The sequence below is a fragment of the Thamnophis elegans genome, chromosome 12 (genome assembly GCF_009769535.1).
Source record: "Thamnophis elegans isolate rThaEle1 chromosome 12, rThaEle1.pri, whole genome shotgun sequence".
Taxonomy (NCBI): domain Eukaryota; kingdom Metazoa; phylum Chordata; class Lepidosauria; order Squamata; family Colubridae; genus Thamnophis; species Thamnophis elegans.
This window is the reverse complement of record NC_045552.1, coordinates 20,460,513-20,476,320: the sequence shown is the minus strand read 5'-3', so window position 1 is coordinate 20,476,320 and position 15,808 is coordinate 20,460,513.

Below are 15,808 nucleotides of genomic sequence, written 5' to 3'. Positions count from 1 at the left end.
ATTCCTGAACAGGTCAGGAATGTTTTCCTCAGCCTGAACTGAGGTATTTGTGGAACCCTTCCCCAAGCTGTTGGTGCAAGCCAGGCAGAGGTGGGTTCCCACCGGTTTGGACCGGCTCGGCCAAACAGGTAGTAAATTGGCGGCCTGGAACTGGCAGCAACCCAGGTCTGCCATGCTTCAAACTGGTTCCCTCAGTGGCGCCAAAGGCACCGCCATCTTGTTTTTGGCTTCTGCGAATGCGCAGAAGAATTTTTTAAGTACTGCGCATGCATGCATCAAGCGCGCAGGGCGCGTTCCTGAGAGAACCGGCAGGAGCACAGCCAGAACCCACCTCTGAAGCCAAGGCTTGTTCTTGGCCTGATTTGATAAACCGAAGTAGAGCAACTGACACAAAGAGTGATGTATCTGCTGTGTGTAGCTCCATCTCCCGCAGAACAGGGTGCACATTGTGAGGATTTGAGCAATGGGCCACATAGACCGAAGCGCTCTTTTTTTCCTGAATAAATTGAGAGAGTCGTGGGGTGGAGTGGAAAATAGACCAGAGAAAGGAGATCCGTTTAAATATAATAGAAGACTTGTTTAGTTTTTCAGATAAGCGGCCGTGTCTGAGATGAGTTGAGGGGACCCAGGCTTGACTGGGCTGCTACTCCAAGGGCTGGCTGGGGAATTGTGGGAGTTGAAGTCCACAAGTCTTAAAGTTACCAAGTTTGGACACCCCTGAGTTAAAGATTGTTTAATGTGAGGTGAGGTGGGAGTCCAGCATGAAAACTCTAGGACTGGAGTTCAGAGAATTGCCCAATTGTCATTAATTCTGGAATGCAGGTAGGCCTCGACTTATGACCCCAATTGAGTCCAACATTTCTGTTGTTGAGTGAGACATTTGTTGAGTTTTGTCTCATTTTTACGACCTTGCCACAGTGAAGTGAATCATTGCAGTAGATAAGTTAGTAACCCTGGGGCAAAGTGAATCTGTCTTCCCCATTGATCTTGGCTCATCAGAAGGTCACAAAAGGGGATCGCATGATCTTGGGACCCAGCAACGGTCCTAAACATGAACCAGTTCTCAAGCATCTGCATTTTGATCACATCATGGGGAATGATCATAGATGTAACCGACGAGGCACAAAGCTTTGGAAATTATGCAAACCTTTGTGCTTCCAACTCATGAAAATACAGTTTTCCCAGAAGTCAAATCTAGGAGTTTTCAGCAAAGGTTAGTGTGCGAGGAATTTCACAGTGGACTTGTTTGTGATGTCCACATTTTTTCTTGAAAATAAACTACATATGTCAAAAGAGCTGCCAAATTTCACAAGATTTTGTTGTTCCTGTCTAAGCTTTTATGGGTTGTTGAGCAATTCACCTTAAGACTTAACAGTATTTCGAGCAGGAAAGCCAATCTTGCAATCTTTTAGCCATTTTTAAGGGATATTCCTCCCCCCCTTTTATCTTCACAACAGAATTGTACATAGGACCCTCACCTAAAACCATCCCTGAACTACTTACTAGCTGGGAACTGTTGTCTTGAACACGACAGCAATATTTTGCCGGCTGAGAAAGTACTGCTGATATACTCAAACGTCACTAAAGTTGCGATAAAACATGCGCAAGTTGTGCTTTCCAAGAAAAAATGTTGTTTGTCAGTTCCGCGAATATAATTTTTTGTAACAGGAACATGCTGAATTTCCTTGCCGAAGTTGTGAAGACCTTGCAATATTTCATTTTAAAAAAATTTAGACAGAAATCAGTATGTACTAACACATTCCCTTGATCTCAGTGTTTCTGTGTGAGCTTAAATCAGTTTGTTTGTATGTGTTCTGGTTATGTGGTAGACATTGATCAAAATAAATTGGGAAGAAATATGCAATATTGCAGAAGGAATTGAGCTGTTGCGATGCCTTTTTAAAAATTAATGTTTTATTCCTTGATGCTGCATGTAAACAGTTATATATGTACTGGGGGCCATGTAAAAGTTAAAATTAGCTTTATACACAGATTATGCCTTTCTCTTAAAATCTGACTTCGATTATATGTATATTTGCTCACAGTGCTAAATCAAATGTTAATGCTGAACTCTAATACCTTGTTTCTTTCAACTATGACTAAAGGAGGAAGATTTATCTCTTATGAAGCCAGTTTCCTAGTTAAAAGCCAATTTTTCTATCTTCTGACTATATCTGAAAATATTATTATCCAATAACATTTTAAACTTAATAGAATGGGCAAGATATTTATTTGGCTTTTGAGAGATACTTGGTAATCCATATGACATATTGTAAGGTGCTGCTTTTCACTTTTCTGGAATATCTTTTAGAGATATAGTGGCAAACTGCTGGCAGCTATTGTTTTAAAAAATAAAATATATTTTTCACTTAATGATGTTTTTGGTTGTTTTCTTGAGCGATGCTTAGATTGGTGAGAATGAATACAGTTTCCAACATGTATGTTTGTGTATGTGGGGATTTTCCTTATATCAGTTGGCTTAAAAATGGCTATCTACCTGTCTGCAGGTCTAGCCTGTCCCCAATTTAATTGAGAAGGAAATTTTCTTGATTCCCCAATATCTATAAAATAATTAATACTTGTGAGAACTAGTTGGAAGAATATAGACCAATGAGTTATATATAAATGCAGAAGCTAACCACAGACACCGAGAAATGGCTACACAGAGTCTGTTTGCTATGCGTGAATCCCAATTATTCTATTTAATGTGGTTTCAAATCACTTGATAATAACTTGTATGAACAAGATCATAAATCAACGGTTGTCGCTATCAGCCATCCAATGGGGCATCTATTTTCTGAAGTTAATGTTTGAGTCAGATCACACAGAGCTGCTGCAGGTTCGCACAGGTTTGGGCGATCCTCTAGCTAAAGATCTGCCCAGTTTGGCGAACCCGCAAATCTCACCCCTGGCTGGCCCTGCCCAACCATCCGCTCCCAGGAGTCTCTATGTGGCCCGTTTGGGATGCCAGGTAAGTACAAGGCCCGCACAGAGGCTCTGGGAGGGCGAAAAACGGGCCTCCCGGAAGTTCTGGAAATGAGAGCCGGGAAGAGGCTGTTTTTACCCTCCTGGAGGCTCGAGGAAAGCCTCTGGAGCCCAGGGAGGACAAAAATGGCCTCCTCCTCCCCCTGTGGTGCATGAGGCCCTCTAGGCCACACCCACCATGGCCACACCCACCCGGCAATTGGGCAGAGGACCTGTTATTAACATTTTTGAAGCCCACCCCTGCATACAGGCAACCCAGAGATACGTCTTGGAGCAACATAATGTATCAGACAATACAATGGATGTTAAAAGCTTTAAAGCTTTTGTCCTGTAGATGTCACTGCCTTCCTTCACTATCTCCCTTAACATGGGTGTTACAATTGTGAAGAGGACACGAGCTCAGTGCTAGAGCCACCTTCATTAAACCCCGGGCATCACCTTATTGTTTTTAGTATTAGTATTTCAGTTATCTACAGTATTTTATATATTTCTGGCATGTGCATTATTTGTGGTACGGTAATCTGAGCTGATCTAGGTCGAGGCTACGAGTAACTATATAAAATCGTATGCATAAATTAAATAACGTACAAGTCCATCCTGTTCTTAGCTGGCACAATAATGTCTACTGCTCAAGTCATCTTAATATTTCCCAACCCAAGAAATTTCTCAGATGTGTAGACTTCAGCTCCCAGAATTCTTAGCAATGACTTGCTGGCTGGGTGGTGAGGTTTAGGCCCATAGGCTAGGAGAACACCCAGGGTTAGAAAGCTGGTGTATTTAAGATTAAGTGGGATTTAGTAGTGGTTTAACTTAGCCAAAGAAGAGTGGGAATAAAACTGACCAGGATCAGTAGTAAAGGATGTTTCTGTGTGAGGATGTTAATCAGGGAAAATAAAAGTTGGTTTATTTTGCATAATTTACGTAGCTCTCCATATCCCCGAATAAGCAATTCCAGGCAGCATATAACAAAGCTAAACAATAATACTATTAATAATACTGTATTAATAATACAATAATACTACTAATAAATTATTATATTATTATTATTATTATTATTATTATTATTATTATTATTATTATTATTATTATTATTTAGTTAGTTTATTTCATCTACTGATGACAGAGGGCAGCGTGATGGCTCAGCTGTTAAGATGCTGGGTATGTTGACTGGAAAGCCAGCAACCTGGGTTCAAGACTCAATTGCCATGTTATGGGATGGGATGAATCCCAGTTCCTGCCAATCCAGCTGTTTGAAAGCATGCTTAATGCGAGTAGACAAATAGGTACCACTTGGGTACCTATTTATCTACTTGGGTGGGAAGGAATCAATACTCCATGAAATCATGTTGGCCACATGACCATGGAAATATCTTTGGCCAACGCTGTCTCAATGGCCTTGAAATGGAGATGAACACCCCCTTATAGTCGGCAACGACTTCTTCTTGTGCCATATCTGTCATCGGATGTTGGCAATCATGTTGGCGATCCTATTTTTATCAACAGCTGCACCACAAAGTGCTGCTAAGTTCTATCCAAACCAATCCCTTAGATTTTGAAGCCATGATGTTCTTCTTCTGCCTGGACCTTCTTTGCTTTCAATCTTTCCCTGGAGCAGGGGTCTCCAACCTTGGCAACTTTAAGACTTGTGGACTTCAACTCCCATAATTCCTCAGCCAGCTTTAGTGAAGCTTTGCTGGCTGAGGAATTCTGGGAGTTGAAGTCCAGAAGTCTTAAAGTTGCCAAGGTTGGAGACCCCTGCCCTTGGAGGATTAAGTGAAGGATGCTGCATTTTTCCAGGTGTTGCATCACATGTCCAAAATATTCTAACTTCCGCTTTTTAATGGTCGTGATAATTTCCCTTGGCTTTTCCAGATGGCTTATCACCTCCTCATTTCTGATTTTGTCAACCCAGCTTATACGTAACAGCCGCCTGCAAATCCACATTTCATATGCTTCTAGTCTCTTCAAGTGTTTTTCTGTCAGGGACCAACTCTCTTCTCCGTAGAGCAGGATGGAAAAAATGTAGCATCTGACAAGCTTGATTTTAAGTCGTAGGCTTATGTCGTGACTGCAGGAGAATTTTTTTTTCATTTTGAAGAATGCTGTTCGAGCTTTCTCTGTCCTTGTGTTTACTTCAGTGGTCATGTTCTGGCAACGACTAGCGGAGTAAAATCCCCAGCGACTCCTAAATTCTAGGTTTCGTAAGCATCTACTTTCCATCTTTTACTCACAGAAGACAGATTGAAATCTTGGCATCTCCCAGTGCTGTTTCAATCCACCCTGTTATTGTCTGCACGGATTAATGTTTGCTCCTGGGGCCCTAACCTCATTAGTTTAGTTTAGTTTAGTTTAGTTTAGTTTATTGGGATTTATATGCCGCCCTTTTCCCTGAGGGGGACTCAGGGCGGCTTACAACCACAGGGGGGGGGGGAGGGGGGGTGCAAGGTCAAAAACAAAACAATATGTGAACAAAGAAAAGATAGTAAAACACAACTTTCATTCAACAATCAAACACTCGGGCGGGTGAATTGGAAGCCTATCCCCAGGCCTGCTGGGAGAGCCAGATCTTGAGGGCTGCGCGGAAGGTCTGGATAGTGGTGAGGGTACGGATCTCCATGGGGAGCTCGTTCCACAGGGTCGGAGCAGCAACAGAAAAGGCTCTCCTCCGTGTGGTCGCCAGTCGGCATTGACTGGCAGATGGGATTCGGAGGAGGCCCAGTCTGTGCGATCTAATTGGTCGATTTAGGGAAGTAATCGGCAGAAGGCGGTCTCTCAAGTACTCAGATCCACTACCATGGAGTGCTTTAAAGGTGGTCATCAGTACCCTGAAGCGCACCCGGAGACCAACAGGTAGCCAGTGCAGCTCGCGGAGGACAGGTGTAACGTGGGCGAACCGCGGTGCGCCCACTATCACTCGTGCGGCTGCATTCTGGACTAGCTGCAGTCGCCGGATGCACTTCAAGGGCAACCCCATGTAGAGCCCATTGCAGTATTCCAGTCTAGAGATCACAAGGGCTCGAGTGACTGTTGTGAGCTGCTTTCTGATCCTTTTAAGAAGTTACATGTGTTAAAGAGTTCTCTTCCTCCGGGTTGGCCACATGGCAAAAATACCATGATTTTTATTATTTTTTTGCATGAGAAGATATTATCATTCCTATCACATTTATTATAAAAGGCAGATCTCTTTTCAAAAGGAAGCAGCAGATTTTCCCAGGCAAGAAATAATTAGGCCTCATCATATGCCTGAGTTTTAATGTCAACGTGACTTCCCCTTCTACTGCTTTTTATCCCCCTGCCTGGCTTGGCTCCATTGGACTGGCCCTGGAGGCTAAGGCTAGAGCTGAGGACTTTTCTTTCAATCTGGTTGAATAAAATTGATTGCATCCTGAATGGGGTTCAAAGCAGAGGTGGAATTCAGCAGGTTCTGACCAGTTCTGGAGATCCGGTAGCAGAAATTTTGAGTAGTTCGGAGAACCAGCAAATACCACCTCTGGCTGGCCCCGCCCCATCTATCCTCTGCCTCCCGAGTCCCAGCTGATTGGGAGTAAATGGGGATTTTGCAGTATCCTTCCCCTGCCACGCCCACCAAGCCATGCCATGCCCACAGAACCAGTAGTAAAATAAATTGAATCCCACCACTAGTTCAAAGATTCATACAATAGTGTGTATAACAGAGGTACCACTCAGATCTTGTTCAAAGGCTACCAATGTTTCCGACACAAACAGAAAGAATGTACTGTTACACACCCAACACGACAGAGCCATGAACATCTTTCTTGAAGTTAAATGCCTATGGAGATTCTCAGTCATCCAGGTCATGGTTGTCCCAAAGGTGCTTTTTCAAGAGGCAACTGGAGTTTCTTGTTTTTCTTTGAAGACGTTTTGCTTCTCATCCAAGAAGCTTCTTCAGCTCTGACTGGATCTCCCATTCCCCACCATCCAGTCAGAGCTGAAGAAGCTTCTTGGATGAAAAGCGAAGCTGGCTGAGGAATTCTGGGAGTTGAAGTCCAGATCTCTCACATTCAGAAACATTGCTCTGCAGCAGGGGTGTCCAAGCTTGGGAATTTTAAGACTTGTGGACTTCAACTCCCAGAAGGAGTTGAAGTCCACAAGTCTTAAAGTTCCCAAGTTTGGACACCCCTGCTCTACAGAGCTCCAGATGGGGATCTCTGCTAATGAATTCACAGACGACCATTTAAAATGTGTACAAGGAATCAGACCTATTTTTACATTCTAGGTTATTTTTACATTCTCGACTCAGACAGAGCACAGCCTCCCAGTTTCTGTTCTAGAGAAATGATGCAAAATTCATTACCCATATATGGAGATACAATCGATGCAGACTTTTGGATCAAAGCACTGTGACTGGCTTCTTTTCTGTTTCTCTTCTAAAACATTGATTTGCAATTGAAATGACTGTATAAAACTCCAAGCAGCTTTCAAACATAGTACCGGAGGGTTAAAACCTAAGCTTGTTACACTGCCTTGAGTAGTTTTGCTAGATTGATAAAGTCTATCAGGCTAGCCAAATAGTATCGGTTTGATAGAGCCTTAACTGTGTCATGTTTACCGACACGAATGCTTCGGAAACTTCCTGCTCCCCCGTAGCCCATGTGGAAGAAATACGTGTAATATAACATGCATTAATGTGTATCCTGAAACAGGGACGATGGGCAACATTTTCAACTTCTGCTCTAGGCCGGTAGTAACCACACATTCTCAAAATCCCACATGCGGCCCATTGAATCAAAACCTGTCTGGATCTGAACCCATGCAAACAGGGTGAGATTCAGCGGATTCAGATCGATTTGGGCGAACCGGTAGCTCTGATGATCAGCTGAGAGTGAACCGGTTCGCTCCGACAATCAGGTGGGCCCACTCTCCCTCCCTTGTGTTTTACTTACCTGTTGGGACTCAGCAGACGTCTTCTGTGAGTCTTTTCAGAGTGCACGATTAACAATGCAGCTGGGGCTCGTTAGTGGGGTTTTGGAGATAAAAGGACGGATGCTGCCATGCCCTAGTGGCAGGAGTCAACGTTCCTTCGTGCGTTCCTTGGTTCGTACAACATTGCTTGATCATCAGTCGTGGTTTATGTAAGATACACTTGGATAAGTGCTTTGTGTTTCCTGAACTGATAAAGAAAGTTCCTTTTAAGTTTGTTTGCCTGCCATTTGTTAACGAGCCGTGAAGGGGGGACAGAACACTTACCTATAGTATATCCTCTCAGCTGATTAGCGCAGCGGAACGGATTGCCACGCCTCAGCTGTATTACTCCCCAAGAAGTAATGTGGAAGGTACCGTATTTTTTGCAGTATAAGATGCACCTTCCCCCCCCCAAAGAAGCCCCGCCCAAGCATCCCATTTTTGCAAAAAAATGGGCTGTTTTTCACAAAACCGGAGGCTTTTTTGCCTTCCCTCAGCCCTGCTGAAGCCTGCAGAGGGCTGCTGGGGGCTGAGGGAAGGCAAAAACCTTTTTTTCTTACTTACCTCTTCGAAATCTTGGTGCATCTTATAGTCCGAAAAATACGGTAAGTTTTGTTAAAACTGCGCACGCAAAACACGCAATCACCGAGCTGGTTGTTAAACCGGCCGGATCCCACCACTGCATGCAAACCATTGTTCTTTCTGGCTAGTGCAGTGTTTCTCAACCCTGGGGAATGTTGGCTGGGGAATTCTGGGAGTTGAAGTCCGGACATCTTCAAGTTGCCATGGTTGAGAAACACTGGGCTAGTGAGTGTTGTGAGATTTATTTTCAACTTTGTTAAAAACAGGGAGCCTTACAAAAGAGAACATTTGTAGCTCAGGCTTGAACTGTGACTTGTTCTCTGAGCTCGGTTGTTTTGCTGCTGACATTTCATTACCTAACTAAGTAACATTATCAGCCATACCATATTTTTGCTCTGATGATGGTTTTTTCCCCCTGGTCCTGATGCAGCTTCCTTCTTGCTAAACAGGAGAGAGCTTTACAGCCTTCTCCACCCTGCTATCCCCTTGCGTGATGCTGGGGATCACAGCTCCCATAGTGGCTAATTAGGATACAGATTCTGGAATGTGGAATTTGATGTGTCTGAATATTCTGATCGAATTCTGGGGTGTTACAGTTCCAAAACCTCTGAAGGCAGCCAGATATGTGGAGTCTAAATATCCACAGATAGTCCTTGATTTATGACCACAATTGACTCCAAGGTGCCTCTTCTCCTTGCAAGTCCGGCATGGCCACTCAGCAGGAGATGACTTTAGGAATAGCACTTAGACTTGTATACCGCTTCACAGTGCTTTACAGCCCTCTCTAAGCGGTCATCAGTTTACTAACCTTGAAGGATAGAAAGCCAAGTCAACCATGAGCCGGTCAGATTCGAACTGCTGACCTGCTGGCAGCCGGCAGTCAGCAGAGTTAGCTTGCAATACTGTATTCTAACCACTGTGCCACCAGGACTCCTATTTGTCTGTCTGTCTGCCTGCCTGCCTGCCTGCCTGCCTGCCTGCCTGCCTGCCTCTCTATCTATCTATCTATCTATCTATCTATCTATCTATCTATCTATCTATCTATCTATCTATCTATCTATCTATCATTTATCTCTCACTAAAGCAAAAGCACTTAGTCATATACTGCTTCACAGTGCTTTTTACAGCCCTCTCTAAGCGGTTTACAGAGTCAGCATATTGCCCCCAACAATCTGGGTCCTCATTTTACCGACCTTGGGAGGATGGAAGGCTGAGTCAACCTTGAGCCTGGTGAGAATCGAACTGGCAATTTGCAGTCAGCCGGCAGTCATTTTTTTTTTAGACATTTTATTAGGATTTATAGGCCGCCCTTTTCCCTGAGGGGACTCAGGGCGGCTTACAATCACAGGGAAGGGGGTGCAATATCAAAAGACAAACAATATGTGAACAAAATAAAAATAATAAAACACAACTTGCATTCAACAGTCAACACTCGGGCGGGTAAATTGGGAACCTATCCCCAGGCCTGATGGGAGAGCCAGGTCTTGAGGGCTGTGCGGAAGGTCTGGATGGTGGTGAGGGTACGGATCTCGACGGGGAGGTCGTTCCACAGGGTCGGAGCTGCAACAGAAAAGGCTCTCCTCCGTGTAGTCGCCAGTCGACATTGACTGGCAGATGGGATTCGGAGGAGGCCCAGTCTGTGCGATCTAATCGGTCGGAGGGAGGTAATCGGCAGAAGGCGGTCTCTCAAGTACCCAGATCCACTACCATGGAGTGCTTTAAAGGTGGTCATCAGTACCCTGAAGCGCACCCGGAGATCGACAGGCAGCCAGTGCAGCTCGCGGAGGATAGGTGTAATGTGGGCAAACCGCGGTGCGCCCACTATCACTCGCGCGGCTGCATTCTGGACTAACTGCAGTCGCCGGATGCACTTCAAGGGCAACCCCATGTAGAGCCCATTGCAGTATTCCAGCCTAGAGATCACAAGGGCTCGAGTGACTGTTGCGAGAGCCTCCCGGTTTAGGTAGGGCCGCAACTGACGGACCAGGCGAACCTGGGCAAATGCCCCCCTGGTCACAGCCGACAACTGGTGGTCAAAAGTCAGCTGTGAATCCAGGAGGACTCCTAGGTTGCAGACCCTATCTGAGGGGTATAAAATTTGACCCCCCAGACTGAGTGTTGGAACATTGGCCAAATTGTTGGGAGGGAAACACAACAGCCACTCGGTCTTGTCCGGGTTGAGTACCAGTTTGTTAGCGCTCATCCAGTTCTTAACGGCCTCAAGACCCTGGTTCATCACGTCCAACGCTTCATTGAGTTGGCACGGGGCGGACAGATACAGTTGCGTATCGTCCGCATATTGATGGTATTTTATCCCGTGCCTCCGAATGATCTCGCCCAGCGGTTTCATGTAAATGTTAAATAGTAGGGGGGTTAAGACCGAACCCTGCGGCACCCCGCATGTTAGGGGCCTCAGGGACGATCTCTGCCCCCCGACCAACACCGACTGCGACCTGTCCGAGAGGTAGGAGGAGAACCACTGCAAAACAGTGCCTCCCACCCCCACCTCCCGCAGTCGTCGCAGAAGGATACCATGGTCGATGGTATCGAAAGCCGCTGAGAGGTCAAGGAGAACCAGGATGGACGCATGGCCTCCATCTCTGGCCCTCCAGAGATCATCGGTCAATGCGACCAAAGCGGTTTCTGTGCTGTAACCAGGTCTGAAGCCGGACTGGAAGGGGTCAAGATAACTAGCTTCCTCCAAGGCCCGTTGAAGCTGTAAGGCCACCACCTTCTCCACAACCTTCCCAATAAAGGGGAGGTTGGAGACAGGACGATAGTTGTTTAAGATGGCTGGATCCAAGGATGGTTTCTTCAGGAGGGGTCTCACCACCGCCGTTTTGAGTACGGTGGGGAAGTGCCCCTCCCGAAGGGAGGCGGTCACGACCGCCTGGATCCAGCCATGTGTCACCTCACTGCTGTTGGCAACCAGCCAGGAGGGACACGGGTCCAGAGTACAGGTGGAGGCACTTACAGCTCGAATGGCCTTGTCCACATCCCCAGAGGCAACATCCTGGAACTCAACCCAGAGATGGTTTGCCAAGTAATCCTCCTGTGTCTCGGCTGGATCTACTGCGGTGGAGTCCAAGTCCGACCGAAACCGAGCCACTTTGTCCGCCAAGAACTGAGCATAGTCCTCAGCCCTACCCTGCAAGGGGTCTCCCACATCCCTCCTATTGAGACAGGCTACTTCTGAGTCAGCAGAAGTAGCCTGCAATGCTGCACTCTAACCACTGTGCCAACACAGCTCTTAAAGCAGATTTTAAACTGCTTCTCCCACACTCAGCACCCAGCTTTCTTGCCTCACCAAGCCTTTCCCAGTAGGGGCTACTCAAAGGAAAGGAAATGCCCTTGATGCTCCATTTGGGCTTTTGCAGTTAAGATCTCCGCCATGGGAATATCTTTCATCCTCCTCCAGATCACTACGACACCAGAGCACGAAGGCGTTCAGAGAGACAAGTCTGGACCAGTTGCAGGAAATCAGGCTCGGAGGCACAAGTCAGGTGGAGATGGAAGGCAGAAGTTCTCCTGGTACAACCTTCTCCAAATACAACCTTCTTCTCCTTTGAGGACGTAGCCCCTCACTGCACACTTATATACAAGTAGTCCTTGGATTACGACAACAGTTGAGCCCCAAACTTATATTGCTAAGTGAGATATTTGCAAAGTGAGTTTTGCTCCATTTTATGACCCTTTCTTGCCACAGTTGTTAAGTGAATCTTTGAAATTGTTAAGCTGGCAACACGGTTGTTGAGCGAGTCAGGTTTCCCCATTGCCTTTGCTAGTCTGAAGGGGAAGCCAAAGGGGATCAGGTGAGCCCCGCAGGATACTGCAACCGTCATAAGTATGAGTTAATTGCCAACTGTCTGGATTTGGATCCTGGGGAAGCTGCAGTGGTTGTAACTGTGAAACACAGTCATGAGTCATTTTTTTTCAGTGTGGTTGTAACTTTGAACAGTCACTAAATGAAGGGAGTCCTGGACTTACTACAATTGGCAACAGAATTTCCATGACTAATCAAGGCGGTTCTTAAGTGAATCGCACCCGATTTTACAATATATATATTTTTGTCATGGTTGTTGAGTGAATCACTGCAGCCGTTAGTGGAACCCATCCTCCCGGGCTCACTTTGCTTGCCAGAAGTCAACGGGGAAGATCCCAAATGACAATTATGGGCTCCCAAATGGCTGCAATCATCGTAGAAATATGGGGAAGCCACTCCCTCCCAGAAGAATGAAATATTTTAAGAAATATTAAAAAGGCAGAATATTATATTTCCCTGGATGATAAAAGAAGAAACATGTTTTTAAGACAGAGAGCAGCTCCCTGCCCCCAGCAGATATTTGGTGCCCATTAAGAAAGACTGGGCCAGCCTATCTACAAGACAAAAGACCTCCAGCTCCAGTGTGATGGGATTAAGATGTGACCCTCCAGGACACAATAGGATTAACCCATCTAAGCAGCAGAGCTCACCACAAGGCACAATGACTGGGGACATTGCATCACCCAGCAAACTTCAACCAAACTAGCTCAGACAAACATGAGCCCTACATGGCCCCATGGGAGTCTGACAACAGCCAATAGAATACACGTTCTTGCACACCAACAGGAAGCTCAAGTTCAAAGCCCAAGAGAAGGTATAAAAACCCCTCACTCTCAACTCCATGTGGTTCTGCTTCATCAATAAACCATCTTTCCAATCAGCCTCCGTGTTTCCAGTGTTTTTCTCCTGGCTTGGAACTGACCCAGATGGACATTTCTTCTAACAGAAATAGGCTGGTTGCCAAAGCACCTGAATTTTGATCCAATGACTGTGGGGAGGCTGTAACAGGCATAAATGTGACGACTAGTTGTAAGTCACAAGTTTTTTTCAGTGCCTTTGTAACTTCAGTGCCGATGAGGACTAGCCACATTGAACAGGATTTCACAGTCTTTTTCCCATCCCTCAGTTACAACACTTCTTGATGAATTTTGATCTTCGCTGAATCTCTCTTCCAGGATTGTTGGGAGAGAAAATGGGAAGGCGGGGCAGCTGCAGGTTAAAAAAACAAAAGCAAGAGGTTTGATTGAAGCTCCGCCTCTTCTGGACACCCATCAAAGTGGGCGGAGCTTCAAAGGCACGCTTCTGGCTGCCGTATTGATTTTTGAAAAAAATAAAAAACCCATATCCTGTGGAGGCATGAAGAACTCTGCGTGCCATCTGCCGATAAAGATGCAAGAAGTTTTTGCAACTCCTTTGCCTTGCGAAAGTTCTCTGGAATGAAGTGTGCTGATCCTTAAAGCAAAGTAACAGCAGCACCAAAGGTATAGGTATAAATCTTTATTACGGTCAAAGACCAGCAATACACATTACTTTTTACAATATGTTAAAAAGTACTGACATTAAAATATAATTAAAAAGTATTGACGTTAAAAGTGGATAATAGCATACATGTTCTCAAATTGTTCGGGTCACTCCCTGGTTTACCTGGGAGTAAGTATGGGACTAAATACAATGGTCCAGAAATTGTTAGCGATACTGTATGTCCCAATAATTGGCACAAGATGACAACTATACTTCTGTAACCAATTTTTTTCTTGTGGACATTGCAGCAACACAGAATTTTGCCACTGCATACGTGGTAGCCGGGTTTGTGTCTTGGAGGAGAAAGTCTAGATAAAAATTGTCTGCCCTCTCTGGCAATCTCTCTAATAAGGGGAGAATATGTGCAGACCTACAAACTCTGTATAGCTCACAGTGTAATAGAACATGTGAGATATCTTCAACTTCTCCTTTACCACATATACGAACATATACTCTGATTTGTCTTCAGATCGTATGAATCTTTTGCAGCACCAAAGGGCTGGAGAAGGCCATCAAACTTCAAGCATAGTTAAAAGACTGATCAAGGCATTTCCTTTTTCAAGAAAAGCATAGGAAAAGGGACTTAATGAGGGAGGGGGGAGGAAGACCCTGTATCAAAACCCAGGGATCCCATTCAGAATACAATTGGGTGTATTAAATGAACCGATGGCTAGAATATCAGTCAAAGCAGGAAACTGTAACAATCCCCAACTTTTTATTCGTTTTGCTTTTCCCTATTTCATTGGTGTGCTGTCATCAGCTGACCCAAAACAGCAAAAGACATCCCCCCCCCTGAAAAAAACCTATACCAGGTGCTGTAAGAAGGAAGGGGGGGCAGTGTGGTGGGGGTTCAAACCAGGGGTGAGCTTCAAAAATTTCAGCAATGGGTTCTTTGCCTGGTTGCTGAGTGGGCGTCGCCCAGTCGATCTCCTGCATCACGGGGGGACGGGGATGGGAATAGGACGTTTTCACCTTCCCTAGGCTCTGGAAGCTTTCCTTGAGTCTCTCGGAGGGTGTAAATTGCCTACTCCGGGCTCTGGAGGCCCTCTGGATGCCAGAAATGGCCGGAACTTCCAGCAAGCCCATTTCCCCCCCTTCCCGAGCCTTGGTTCCCGCCCTGCACTTACCTGCATCCCAAACTGGCCGCATGGAGACTCTTGGGAGGGGAGGAGCAGGATGGGAGGGGTGGGCGGGGCTGGGTGGAATTTGGAGATTCTTCGAACTGGCCATAATGGTAGCTACAGGTTTTTCCAAACCTGGGCGAACCCGTAGCAGCCCACCCCTGGTTTAAATTACCGTATTTTGTGGAGTATAAGACACACCTTTTTCTCCCCTTAAAAGAGCATGGAAATGTTGGTGCGTCTTATACACCGAATACAGCAACAGAGGCATTTTTGCCTTCCCCCAGCCCTGCTGAAGCCCGCAGAGTGCTCCTGGGGGCAGGGGAGGACAAAACTTTTTTTCTTACTTACCTCTTCGAAATCTTGTTGCGTCTTATATACTGGCGCATCTTATAGTCTGAAAAATACGCGTAACATTCTGTCCCCGTGCCACTGAGGATTAACGCTAAGTGTTGCAAAACCTGAACTTGGATGAAACTTGTCAAGTCAGCTCTATCCACCAGAGCCTCTGACCCAAATAATCCTTGCAGTATTTTGAGGCACACAAGCCTCAAGGTGATTTAGAGGCTTGTGAAAACTGTGGCTGGCTTAGGTCAGCCACGACAGGAGTGTGTTTTCCCAAGGAGCCATAACAAGTAAGCTGGCCAAGCCAGGTGGCAAATGAGCAAAGAACCACTAGGTGGCAGTCACGAAGCAGGGTTTTCTATCAGCTGCTGTGGCACTTGAGATGCTTCTGGATTTTGCAGCCCAGGTACCTGGTTGCAAGGACTGAAAAGCCTTTTTTTAGTAATAATTTTTATAAGAAAGACAGAAAGAAAGACAGAAAGAAAGAGAAAAAAGTAGAAAGAAAGAA